Here is a 12,907-nt window from a genome sequence, read left to right on the forward strand (position 1 = left end):
CTCTGTCCGGAACTCTAGGGTCATATCTGCCTACTTGGATATCTAATCGGCTTTTCAAACTTTACATACCCAAAACCAAATTCTTGATCTCCAACCTGAAAACAGAGAAAAATTAATTTCTTCCCACAATCTTCTTCATCTCGGTTTATCTAGGTTTCCAGTTTATTATATTAAATCCTTGGAGGTATCCTTGACTCTTCTCTTTCTCTCACACACTCCATATAATCTTTTGGTAAATCCTACTAAGTCTATCTTCAAAGCATATCCATAATCTGATCCTTTCTCAGTATGTCCACCAATGCCATCTTGGTCCAAGTCATCATCTCTTAGTGCAGTTATTACAATAATCCCCTAACTAGTCTTTCTGCCTCACTTCAGTTTACTCTTAACATGGCTGCAAAAGTGATCTTGTTAAAACCCAAGTCAGATCTTCAGGCCTTTGCTCAGAACCCTCCAATGGCTTCCCTTCTCAGTCCAATAAAATCCAAAGTCTTTACAATGGTGTACAAGGCCCCGCGCTCTTTCTCCGTCTCCCCTCTGGACTTCTACTACTGTTTCCTCCACCAATTATACTCCAATCATACTGTTCTCACATTTTCTCAAACATGCCAAACAGTCATCCACCTTAAAATCTAAGAAAATATTTCTTCCTCAGTGTGAGATGTCTGAGTGCCCTCATATATCTTTATGATTCACTCTCATCTACTTCAGATCTTGGATGAAATGTCATCTTCTCAATAAGCATTTCTACATCATCCTGTTTAAAATTTAAACCTTTCATTTTCTTCTCTCCCATCCCCAACCTCTGCTCATTGGCGGTTCCTCAAAAAGTTAAACATAGAACTACCGCATGATCCAACAATTCCACTCTTAGGTATATACCCAAAAGACTTTAAAACAGGGACTCAAATAGATTCTTGTACGCCAATGTTTACTACAGCATTATTCGTAATAGCCAAAAGTGGAAACAACCTAAGTGTCCATCAAAAGATGAATGGATAAACAAAATTTCTAAGAAATAAAATGTCTAATAAATAAAATATCTAGAATAGGTAACTGCATAGAGATAAAAGTCTATTAAATGTTACCAGAGGCTGGGAGAAGAGGGAAATGGGGAGTTACTGCTGAGGGGGTGCTGAGTTTCTGTTTGGAGTGATGAAAAACTTTGGACAATGCATAGTGATGATCGTAGCACAACATGGTCATTAATGTCACTGAATTAAGAATTGGACACTTTAAAATGGCTAAAATGGCAAACATTTTGATACATATATTACCACAATAATTTTTTAAAGGATATGATTATCAACCGAATAAGGCTGCTAGAGAGGAAGAGAACAAAAATGACTCCCAGGTTTCTGGCTTTGATAACAGCATTAAGAGGTGAAATCACCAACTGACATGGAGAATAGTGGAGGAGGAAAAAGTTGTCAGAGGGTGGAGACAATATACGCTGAATTTTGGGCATGCCCAAGTGGAGAGTTGTAGTGGACAGTTAATATACTGGTCTTAAGCTTATAAAAATATCTGAGAGGGAGTCATCAGGCCATATGTGGAGCTGATGTCACAGCAGTGGAGGAGTAGAATGAACCCTGGGAAACATCAGAGTTTAAAGCAATGTTTCCCAGTCTAAGGACTTAGAGCATCAAATCACCTTCTATTTTAAAAATACAGATTCTCTGGAGACCCTCCCTAAGCTACGGAATAAGAATCTTTGGAGATGAGACTGAGGAATCTATATATTTTTAAAAGACCCCAGTTAACTCTTCTTGGGCTACCAAGCGGCAACTGCAAATCCAGTGATTAAAGTAATGGATAGAAGAGGAGACCAAGGAGTATATTTAAGAGAAGACGCAAGAAAGGTAACAAATAATAATATTTGCTGTGTACTTACTATGAGTCCAGCATTGTTTTGAATAAACACTTAACTGCACAGTGGTATTAGATCCTCACGATCCTATAAATGGTGGTGGTGGTGATTAGTTGCTGTTGAGTCAATTCCGACTCATGGTGGCCCCAATGTGCACTGAGTAGAACTGATACATAGAATTTTCAAGGCTGTGACCTTTCAGAAGCAGATTACCAGGCCCGTCTTCTGATGTGCCTCTGGATGTGTTTGAACCGCCAAACTTTTGGCTAGTAGCTGAGTGTTGAACGCTTTGCGAGTAGGTATTATTGTTATCCCCAGTTTACAGATGAGGAATTTGAGGCACGGGGAGGTTGATTAACTTACTTAAGGTCACATAGCTAATAGTTAGAGAGCCAGGAATTGAATCTAGCCCTTGCTCTAAAGTCAGTGCTTCAAAAATTTTAAAGTGCTTACAAATCACCTTGGTATTTAAAAATGCGGATTCTTATTGTGTGGGTCTAAGGTGGGAACTGAGATTCTGCATGTGTAACAAACTCACAGGCGACACGAATGTTGCTGATCTTGGGATCACACTTTGGATAGCAAAGATCTACCATTGGTTCTCAACCTTGGTTACATTTTAGAACAACCTGGTAAAGAGTAACAAGTCCCTGGCCCCACCACAAACCAGTTCAAGCAGAATCTTTGGGGCTTGTGCAGAGAAGAATCTGGGAGTGAGGATGGGGCATTAAAAGTAATTAAAATTAATTTATTTAAATAAGAGGAAGAACAACAGCAGCAACAACAAAAGGAAGAAGAAGGAAAAGGAGGAGGGAGGGAGGCAGTGATCATACTGCGCTGACCAAAGAGTGTAATTAAACAAATCAATCTAATTCTGTGGGACCTCGGTGGTCTAATTAAAAGATAAATAAACAAAGCCACAATTTGAAAGTTTAAACTTACCTTGCAAAAAAAAAAAAAAAAAATTAAAAGTAGAATCTTCCTGAGTAGAAAAAAGATAAAGAAAGAAAACCATGAAAGTAACTTTATGGAAAGGATGAAGACCAACCAAATAGAAAGTCCATTCTCTAAGTGCACAAAGAAAATGTTTTAATGAAAGCAATAAAAAAAATTTATTATTTTCTTTAAAATGTTTCCCCAATTTTAAATCAAAAAATGCTAAAGCCAGACATGAAACTATGAATGAATAAAATTAGGATGGTTTTAATTTCAGAAGAAAGAAAGAGGATATGTCTTTTGTTTTTGTTGTTATTAGGTGCTGTCCGGTTGGTTCCGACTCATAGCGACCCTATGCACAACAGAACTAAATACGGCCCTGTTCTGAGCCATCCTTACAATCGTTGTTATGCTTGAGCTCACTGTTGCAGCCACTGTGTCAATCCACCTCTTTGAGGGTCTTCCTCTTTTCTGCCGACCCTGTACTTTGCCAAGCATGTGATGTCCTTCTCCAGGGACTGATCCCTCCTGACAACATGTCCAAAGTATGTAAGATGCAGCCTTGCCATCCTTGCTTCTAAGGAGCATTCTGGTTGTACTTCTTCTAGGACAGATTTGTTCGTTCTTTTGGCAGTCCATGGTATACTCAATATTCTTCGCCAATACTACAATTCAAAGGCGTCCATTCTTCTTCAGTCTTCCTTATTCATTGTCCAGCTTTCACATGCATATGATCCGATTGAAGATACCATGGCTTGGGTCAGGTGCACCTTAGTCTTCAAGGTGACATCTTTGCTCTTCAAAACTTTAAAGAGGTCCTTTGCAGCAGATTTACCCAATGCAATGCATCTTTTGATTTCTTGACTGCTGCTTCCATGGCTGTTGATTGTGGATCCAGGTCAAATGAAATCCTTGACAACTTCCATCTTTTCTCCATTTATCATGATGTTGCTCATTGGTCCAGTTGTGAGGATTTTTGTTTTCTTTATGTTGAGGTGTAATCCATAGTGAAGGCTGTGGTCTGATCTTCATTAGTAAGTGCTTCAAGTCCTCTTCACTTTCAGCAAGCAAGGTTGTGTCATCTGCATAACACAAGTTGTTAATGACTCTTCCTCCAACCCTGATGCCCCATTCTTCTTCATATAGTCCGGTTTCTCGTATTATTTGCTCAGCATACAGATTGAATAGGTATGGTGAAAGAATACAACCCTGACACACACCTTTCCTGATTTTATACCAATCAGTATCTCCTTGTTCTGTCCGAACAACTGCCTCTTGATCTATGTAAAGGTTCCTCATGAGCCCAATCAAGTGTTCTGGAATTCCCATTCTTTGCAATGTTCTTCACAACTGACTGGAGAGAGAACCATATTTATGCCTATTCCCAAGAAAGGTGATCCAACCGAATGCGGAAATTATAGAACAATATCATTAATATCATATGCAAGCAAAATTTTGCTGAAGATCATTCAAAAATGGCTGCAGCAGTATATCGATGGGGACCTGCCAGAAATTCAGGCCAGTTTCAGAAGAGGACGTGGAGCCAGGGATATCATTGCTGATGTCACCTGGATCCTGGCTGAAAGCAGAGAATATCAGAAGGATGTTTACCTGTGTTTTATTGACTATGCAGAGGCATTTGACTGTGGATCATAACAAATTATGGATAACATTGCGAAGAATGTCTTTTATAAAGAGATCATTAATTTATAAAGCCAGCATATAAATGTATATATCCACATACCCACATAATAAAAAAATGAAATAAAATTGCTCACTACTTAAATTCAAATTTTGTTAATTTCTTCTAAGTAGCTGTAAACTAAACCAATTTGGATATATGCAGATTTGAAAAAAAGATATAAGGGAGGTTTCTGATAAATCTTATATGGTATGTCTCCTTTCAAATATATCTAAAATAAGTTACAGTATTATTCATACAAAGCTGCAAATTGTTTACTATCTGGATAGTCCCTTTATTACATATCCATGTTGTGTAAGAAATTACTCCAAAACTTAGTAGCCTAAGACAACACGCATTTATTATCTCAAGGTTTTTGTAGGTCAGAAATTTGGGAGTGGCTTAACTGTGTGGTTCTGATGAGGTTGCAGGGTGTCTCCTGAGGTTGCAGTCAAGATGTAGGCTGGGGCTACAATCAAAGACTTGATTGGGGCTGGAGGATCCACTTCCACAACGTTATTCACATAGCTGTTGGCAGGAGGCCTCAGTTCTTTGCCTTAGGGTTACTTGAGTGTCCTCATGGCCAGGAAGCTGGCTTCTGCAGAGTGAGTGATCCAAGAAGGAGAGAGGAGGAAGCTGCAATGCCTTTTATGACATAGCATCAGAAGTTACATACTGTCCCTTCCTCCATCTCATATTTGTTAGAAGGGAGTCACTAAATCTAGGCCACATTCAAGGGAAAGAGAATGAAACTCCACCACTTCAGGAGAGGAGTATCAGAGGATTTGGAGACATACATTAAAACCAACACAATCTCCCACTTTGGAGAGTGGTGTCTGGGGTCTTAAACACTAGCAAGTGGCCGTCTAAGATGCATCAATTGGTCTCAACCCACCTGGATCAAAGGAGAATGAAGAACGCCAAGGACACAAGGTAATTATGAGTCCAAGAGACAGAAAGGGCCACATAAATCAGAGACTACATCAGCCTGAGACCAGAAGAACTAGATGGTGCCTGGCTACAACTGATGACTGCCCTGACAGGGAACACAACAGAGAACCCCTGAAGGAGCAGGGGAGCAGTGGGATGCAGACCTCAAATTCTTGTACAAAGACAAGACTTAATGATCTGACTGAGACTAGAAGGTCCCCAGTGTTCCTGGCCCCCAGTCCTTCTGTTAGCCCGAGACAGGAACCATTCCCAAAGCCAACTCTTCAGACAGGAATTGGACTGGACAATGGAATAGAAAAAGATGCTGGTGAAGAATGAGCTTCTTGGATCAAGTACACACTTGAGATTATGGTGGCATCTCCTATCTGGAGGGGAGATGAGAGGGCAGAGGGGGTCAGAAGCTGGCAAAATGGACATGAAAAGAGAGAGTGGAGGGAGAGACTGGGCTGTCTCATTAGGGGAGAGCAATTAGGAGTATATAGCAAGGTGTATATAAATTTTTGTATGAGAGACTGACTTGATTTGTAAACTTTCACTTGAAGCACGATAAAAATTAAAAAAAAAAAAAAACACAATCCCTTTCATGTAGTTGTTGTTATTAGTTGCCTTCAAGTCAATTCCACAGCTTAATATCTGAGTTCTCTGTAAAATAGATGATTATCTGTATTTCCGGGAGAAATAAAAAAGCCTAGTTTGCATATCTCCAGTGTCTAACTTCCCCTTCATTCCTTCCACTACATTTCTACCTTCACTTCTCCTATGAATCTCTTCTCCGAAGGTAACTAATGCCTCTCAGATGATAAATTAAATGGATACATTTCACGTCTTATTTTTATATCTCTGCAGCATTTGGTACTGTTAAACACTCCCAACATGAAGCTGTCTTCCTTTTGGCTTCTAATATAATATTGGTTCTTGCTTTTCTGTTGTGGTATGTGCCTAGACTAGGTTCCCAACCCTGGCTGCATGTATACCATATTTTTAAGCAAATAACATGTGCGTTATATGTTTTTTTGCAAGCCATGCAACCCTCTCATGCATTATTTTCCTATGTGTGTTATGCATGTTTTATGTGTGGGCACTTTTAATCCCATGAAGTTATCCAACCAGTCTTTCAGTGGGAGATTCCATCTCAAATTTAGAACTGCTTGCTTATAGCTATTACAATATTTGCTGGGCCTACAAAAACAACATATATTAAAATGGAAAGGGAAATATATGTTGGAAGTTGATGGCCAGTGTTACGCTTCTGGAGAATCCTTAAAAATATAGGTACTTCACCATATAGTAAATAGAGCCCATCATGAAAAGTCTGGTAGCAAAGTCAAGTTGGGCAAAATTTGTTGGTGTGGCCGTACTGCTACCTCCAAGGGGCCACTTCTGAGGCTATTAACGTTATATAAACTGCTGCACTAGAAAAATTTCTCCTAGAACAGAGATGATACAGCAGATGGTTCCCCACTGAAAACAATAACCAGGGACAGAAAAGGATCAAATGTATAATTCAATTGATGTCTATTTTTAAAATACCTAGGCCTGCTTGAAAGGACCCATGTTGAGTTACCCACAGTTCAGGATCTAATTTGATGAATGGCTGAACTAGCACCCAGAATACCTGGAAAGCCTATGGAAACACACCAGTGCCATTTGCTATTGACAATCAGCAAGAAACTCAGTCACCAATGCACCCCAATCCCAACAAGAAGGAACATATAATCTCCCACCAGCCCAAATTCACCTATGGTGTTAGCCACAACAATGCACAATGTGATCAATCTAACTCTATATTTGGCTTACTCTGCCAACATAATTTTAGCACACAGAACATAACTCCCCTCTCCCAGCCGGCCTTCTTCATAAACCTCACGTATAAAGATGATCCTATTCTCTTAACCATCAACATCTATCAACAACATCCAGAGGCTAATCTCACATTAATATGCAGGCAATGGTGGGCTCAGCTTAAAATCAATCTGTTGACCCAGATACTGAAAACAAGGCAGAGAACGTACAGCTTGTTTGGCTATAACATTATATACTCCTACTAACACCACGTGGAATTATAGTAAGCCACACAAACTTACCTTCACAGGGAAACAGGAAATACAGGCAGTAGAGGAACCCTAAAAAAAAAGATTTCATCTAGGCTATTCCAACTCATGGTGACCCCATATTTGTCAGAGTAGAACTGTGCTCCATAAGGTTTTGAATGGCTGGTTTTTCAGAAATAGACCACCTGGACTGTCTTCCAAAGTGCCTCGGGGTAGACTGGAGCCACCAACCTTTTGGCTCACAGTTGAGTATATTTACCATATGCACACAGAAGGGACTCCAGAGGGGGCCTAGTGTGGCCCTTTGAGCAAACCCTGGTGGCATAGTGGTTAAGTACTATGGCTGCTCGGCAGTTGGAATCCACCAGGTTCTCCTTGGAAACTCTATGGGGTAGTTCTACTCTGTCCTATAGGGTCACTACGAGTTGGAATCGACTCGACGGCAATGGGTTTTTTTATCACAAGATTCCCCTCCTCTAATCCTGAACAGATAAGTTGGGAGTTTTGTTTTAATTTGAAGAAATCTTTACCTCATGTGTGCCAAGAGAGACTCAAATGAACCTGAAAACAAAGACGTGGTAAAGATGCTCAAACCTCTAGAGGCCAAGCCATGCTCACTGAAGTTTACACGGAAAATGAAGATCACCATCTTCAAAGAGCCTGAAGAGATGATGTGGGAGATCTGCGAAGTGCTAGATGCCAACAGCTGTAAATGGGATCTGACCCAGACATACATACTGCTGTGCACACATGGCATGCAGGCCAAGAGGACTTCATGCAGTGGGGGACGGAGGTTTGCAAACAGCTTTGGTGGTTTATAAATGGGGTTCAAGTGAAGAGAATTTCAGGCACTTCCAGGCCTTCAAAAGCATTGCCTTCAAAATTACCAAGGAACTTAAATTTGTGAACTCTTCTTTTCTATTCTGTAGGCTAATGTAATGATGGATACGTGACACTATGCATTCGTCAAAACCCATAGGACTATGCAACACAAACATTCCTCTTTTCCACTGACCCTCCACTCTACCAAACATGTTGTCCTTCTCCAGGGACTGGTCCCTCCTGATAACATGTTCAAAATACATGAGACATCTTGCCATCCTTGCTTATAAAGAGCATTCTGGCTGTACTTCTTTCAAGACAGATTTGTTTGTTCTTTTGGCAGTCCATGGTAAATTCAATGTTCTTCACCAACGCCATAATTCAAAGCAGTCAACTCTTCTTCCGTCTTCCTTATTCATTGCCCAGCTTTCACATTTATATGAGGTAATTGAAAACACTACGGCTTGGATGTTTTGTAGCAGATTTGCCCAATGCAATGCATGGTTTAATTTCATGACCGCTGCATCAATGTAAACTATGAACTCTACTTGATAATAGCATATCAAGAGTGGCTCATCAATTGTAACAATGGTATCACACTAATGCAAAATGTTAATGAAACAATGTGATGGTGGTGAGGGGGTACATGGGATCTCTGTGTACTTTATGCACAATTTTTCTGTAAAAATATTTTACTCTAAAAATAAAATCTATCTAAAAACAATCTTTTTTTTTTTATCAGCCTTCTCCTGATCAAAAGAGGGAAAACATGGGAGACAATTTCAAATTCTCATGGACTCCAGCCTTTCTGGAGCCATGGAGGGTGGATGAATCCCTGAAACTATTGCCCTGAGGTAATCTTTAAACCTTAAACCAAAAATATCCCCTGAAGTCTTCTTAAAACCAAACAATAGCTCAGCTTAACTAGTAAAAAAAAAGGTCTGCATTGAGCATTATGCTCTTTTAACAACTACCTATTTGGGATCAAACTGACAACAGCAAGTAGAAAGATTAGATAGGAACCTTAGGGGACAATGAGTTTATGTTAATGAAGGAGTAACAATTCAGAAAAGCAGGGGGAGTGTGGTCGCACAACTCGAAGAATGTAATCAATGTCACTAAGTTTTACATGTAGGGGGAAAAAAAATCAGCATTCTTAGAAGAAAATATAGGGGCATGGTTGCAGGGCCTACTTTTTAATGATGGATTGCTGAATATGATAACAAAAGCATGAAAAAAAAAAAGACAAAATAAATGGCACCCCATAACATTTTTTTGTTCATCAAAGGAGTTTATAAAAGTGAAAAGGTAACCTACAGATTGGGAGAAAATTTTGGGCAACTGTCATGGGTTGAATTCTGTCCCCCTAAAATATGGGTCAACTTGGCTAAGCCATGATTCCCAGCACTGTGTGGTTGTCCACTATTTTGTGATCTGATATGACTAATCTATTGTTGTAAATCCTAACCTCTATGATGTTAATGAGGCAGGATTAAAGGCAGTTATGTTAATGAGGAAGGACTCAATCTACAGGATTAGGCTGTATCTTGCGTCAATCACTTTTGAGATATAAAAGAAAAAAGTGAGCAGAGAGACGAGGGAACCTCCTACCACCAAGAAAGTACAGCCAGGAGTCCAGTGAATCTTTGGACCCAGGATTCTTGTGCTGAGACACTCCTAGACCAGGGGATGATTGATGACAAATAACTTCTCCCAGAGCCAACAGAAAGAGAATGCCTTCCTCTGGAGCTGGCACCCTGAATTCAGACTTCTAGTCTCCTAAGCTGTGAGAGAAGGAATTTCTCTTTGTCAAAGCCATTCACTTGTGGTATTTGTGTTATAGCAGCACTAGATAACTAAGACAGAATTTGGTATTGGAAGAGTGGAGTGCTGGTCTAACAGTTATCTAAAACGTGCATGAGGTTTTGAAACTGTGCATGAGTACAGTTTGGGAAAAGGTTTAAAGAGCCTAATAGTAAAAGCCTAGATTGCCTTGAAAAGACTGTTGGTGGATTTATGGACAGCAGACAACTCTGGTGAGGGTTCAGAGGGAAGTGAGGAGAGCTGGAACATCGGAGATGGCACGGACAGTGAGAAGCAGCAGTAGAGAAAAGGCAGCAGCAGAACCAGGAGACCAGTGTGAAACAGCACTGGGAGTCGACTCATGGAGCAAGAGAGCTGAACACCTTTTCACAAGCAGAAGGCTTCCTGGTGGAGTGGGGTACCTTTAGGCACTTATCAGTGGAGCAAGTCTTGTCGACCCATGGAGGCCAAGTAGGGTGCCTCCAGGCACTTATCTGTAGAGCCAAAGAGCTTTGGAACACTTGCCTGAGCAGGGCAGATGCCAGGTTATCCCGAGGGGCCAAGAGACCAAGGAACCAGGAAGCAGAAGCTGAAGAGACAAGGAACAGAAGAAGCAGAGCTGCCTTAGTCTCAAAGGGTAGGACCAAGACCTCTGGGATCACAAAGGGTGGAGCCATGGACTTGTGGGTCTCAAAAGGTGGGGCTAGGGCCTACTAGGTTTCAAAGAGTCAGATCTTTGCCAATTCAGTTCTGGAGTGTGGGACTGCCTTTCATGAGTGGCAATGGGATGGGGCCAGATTTGCTGCCCAATGCTGAGAGGGTAGGGTTGCTATGCCCAAGGGGCAGAAGAACAGGTCCTGCCAGGGCTGAGGGGGTAGTGTGGCCACTCAGATGGACTAGGAGAATGAAGCCATCCACATTCAAGGAAGCAAAGTTATTGTTCCAGTGGGCCTGGAAGGCAGAGCTGAAACCCAAGGCCGAGGGACCTCTGCCCAGAATCCAGAGAGTATAGCCAACACCGGGAGTCTAGAGGGCAGGGCCATTGCCTAAATGTCTCAGAGAACAGAGGATTATTTTCAAGCCATAAGAGCTATTGCAATGTGTTGTGCTGACTTGCTTGGTGCCTGTTATCCTTTATTTCCCTCCAATTTCTCCCATTTGTAATGGAAATGTCTAGTGTGTGTCTGTTCCACCATGGTACTTTGGAAGCAGATAACTTATATTCTAGATTTCACCAACGAAAAGGAATTTTTGGAATTTGGACTTGGGGTTGATTTAAGGTTTTTGCTGTGATATGATGGGGTGAATATGTTTTACTCGTGGCAAGGACATGAATTTTGGGGTACCAAAGAGTGGAATGTCATGGATTGAATTGTGTCTCCCAAAAATGTGTGTCATCTTGGCTAGGCCATGATTCCCAGTATTGTGTGGTTGTCCACCATTTGTGATCTGAGGTGGTTATCCTAATATTGTAAATCCTAACCTCTGTGATGTTAAAGAAGCAGGATTAGAGGCAGTTATATTAATGAGAAAGGACTCAATCTACAGAATTAGGTTGTCTCTTGAATCAATTCTCTTTTGAGATATAGAAGAGAGAAGCAAGCAGAGAGACAGAGGGACCTCCTACCACCAGGGCAGTAGAGCTGGGAGTGGAGCTCATCCTTTGGACCCAGGATCACTGCACCGAGACGCTCCTAGACGAGAGAAAGACTGATGACAAGGCCCTTCCCCCGGTGCCAACAGAGAAAGAAAGCCTTCCTCTGGAGCTGGCTCCCTAAGTTTGGGCTTCTAGCCTCCTAAACTGTGGGACAATAAATTTCTCTTTGTTAAAGCCATCCACTTGTGGTATTTCTGTTATAGCAGCACTAGATAACTAAGACAGGAACCATATGTCCAATAAGAGTCTAATATCCTTCATATGTATACATATCTTCTAAAATTTAACAGTAAAAAGAGAAACAACCCAATCTAAAAACGAGCAAAGGACGTGAACAGACTTTTCACCAGAGAGGATATTCGAATGGCCAAGAAACACATGAAAAAATGCTCAAAGTCGTTAGCTATTTGATCCAAATCAAAACCACAGTGAGATACCACTTCACTCCCACAAGCATGTATAAGATTTTAAAAATGGAAAATAACAAATGTTGGTGAAGTTGTGGAAAAATTGGAATCCTTATCCACTATTGGTAGAAATGCAAAATGGTTCAGCCACTGTTGAAAAGAGTTTGGGGGTTTCTCAAAAAGTTAAACATAGTATTACCACATGACCCAGCAATTCTACTCCTAGGTGTATACACAAGAGACATGAAAGCAGCAACACAGACAGATATACACCAACGCTCTTTGTCCCATTATTTATCATAGGCAAAATATGGAAACAATCTGAATGTCCATCAACTGATGAGTGGATTTTTTAAAAATGTGGTATATACACGCAATGGAATACTAAAAAAAAAAAAAAAAAAAACCTCATAGCCACCCTATAGAACAACGTAGAACAACTCCAGAGGGTTTCCAAGGAGCACCTGGTGAATTTGAACTGCTGATCTTTTGCTCAGCAGCTGAAATCTTAACCACTATGCCACCAGGGTTCAGGACTTCATTTTTCTTTACGGCTGAGTAGTATTCCACTGTGTGTCAGCCATGAAGAGAAATGAAGTCCTGATACATGTTACAACATGGATGACTCTTTAAAACATCATGTTGAGAAAAGGACAAATATTGTATAAGGCCACTATTATAAGAACTTGAGAAATAGTTTAAACTGAGAAGAAAACATTCTTTTGTGGT

Source organism: Loxodonta africana, chromosome 5, assembly GCF_030014295.1.
Source record: "Loxodonta africana isolate mLoxAfr1 chromosome 5, mLoxAfr1.hap2, whole genome shotgun sequence".
NCBI classification, from domain to species: Eukaryota; Metazoa; Chordata; class Mammalia; order Proboscidea; family Elephantidae; genus Loxodonta; species Loxodonta africana.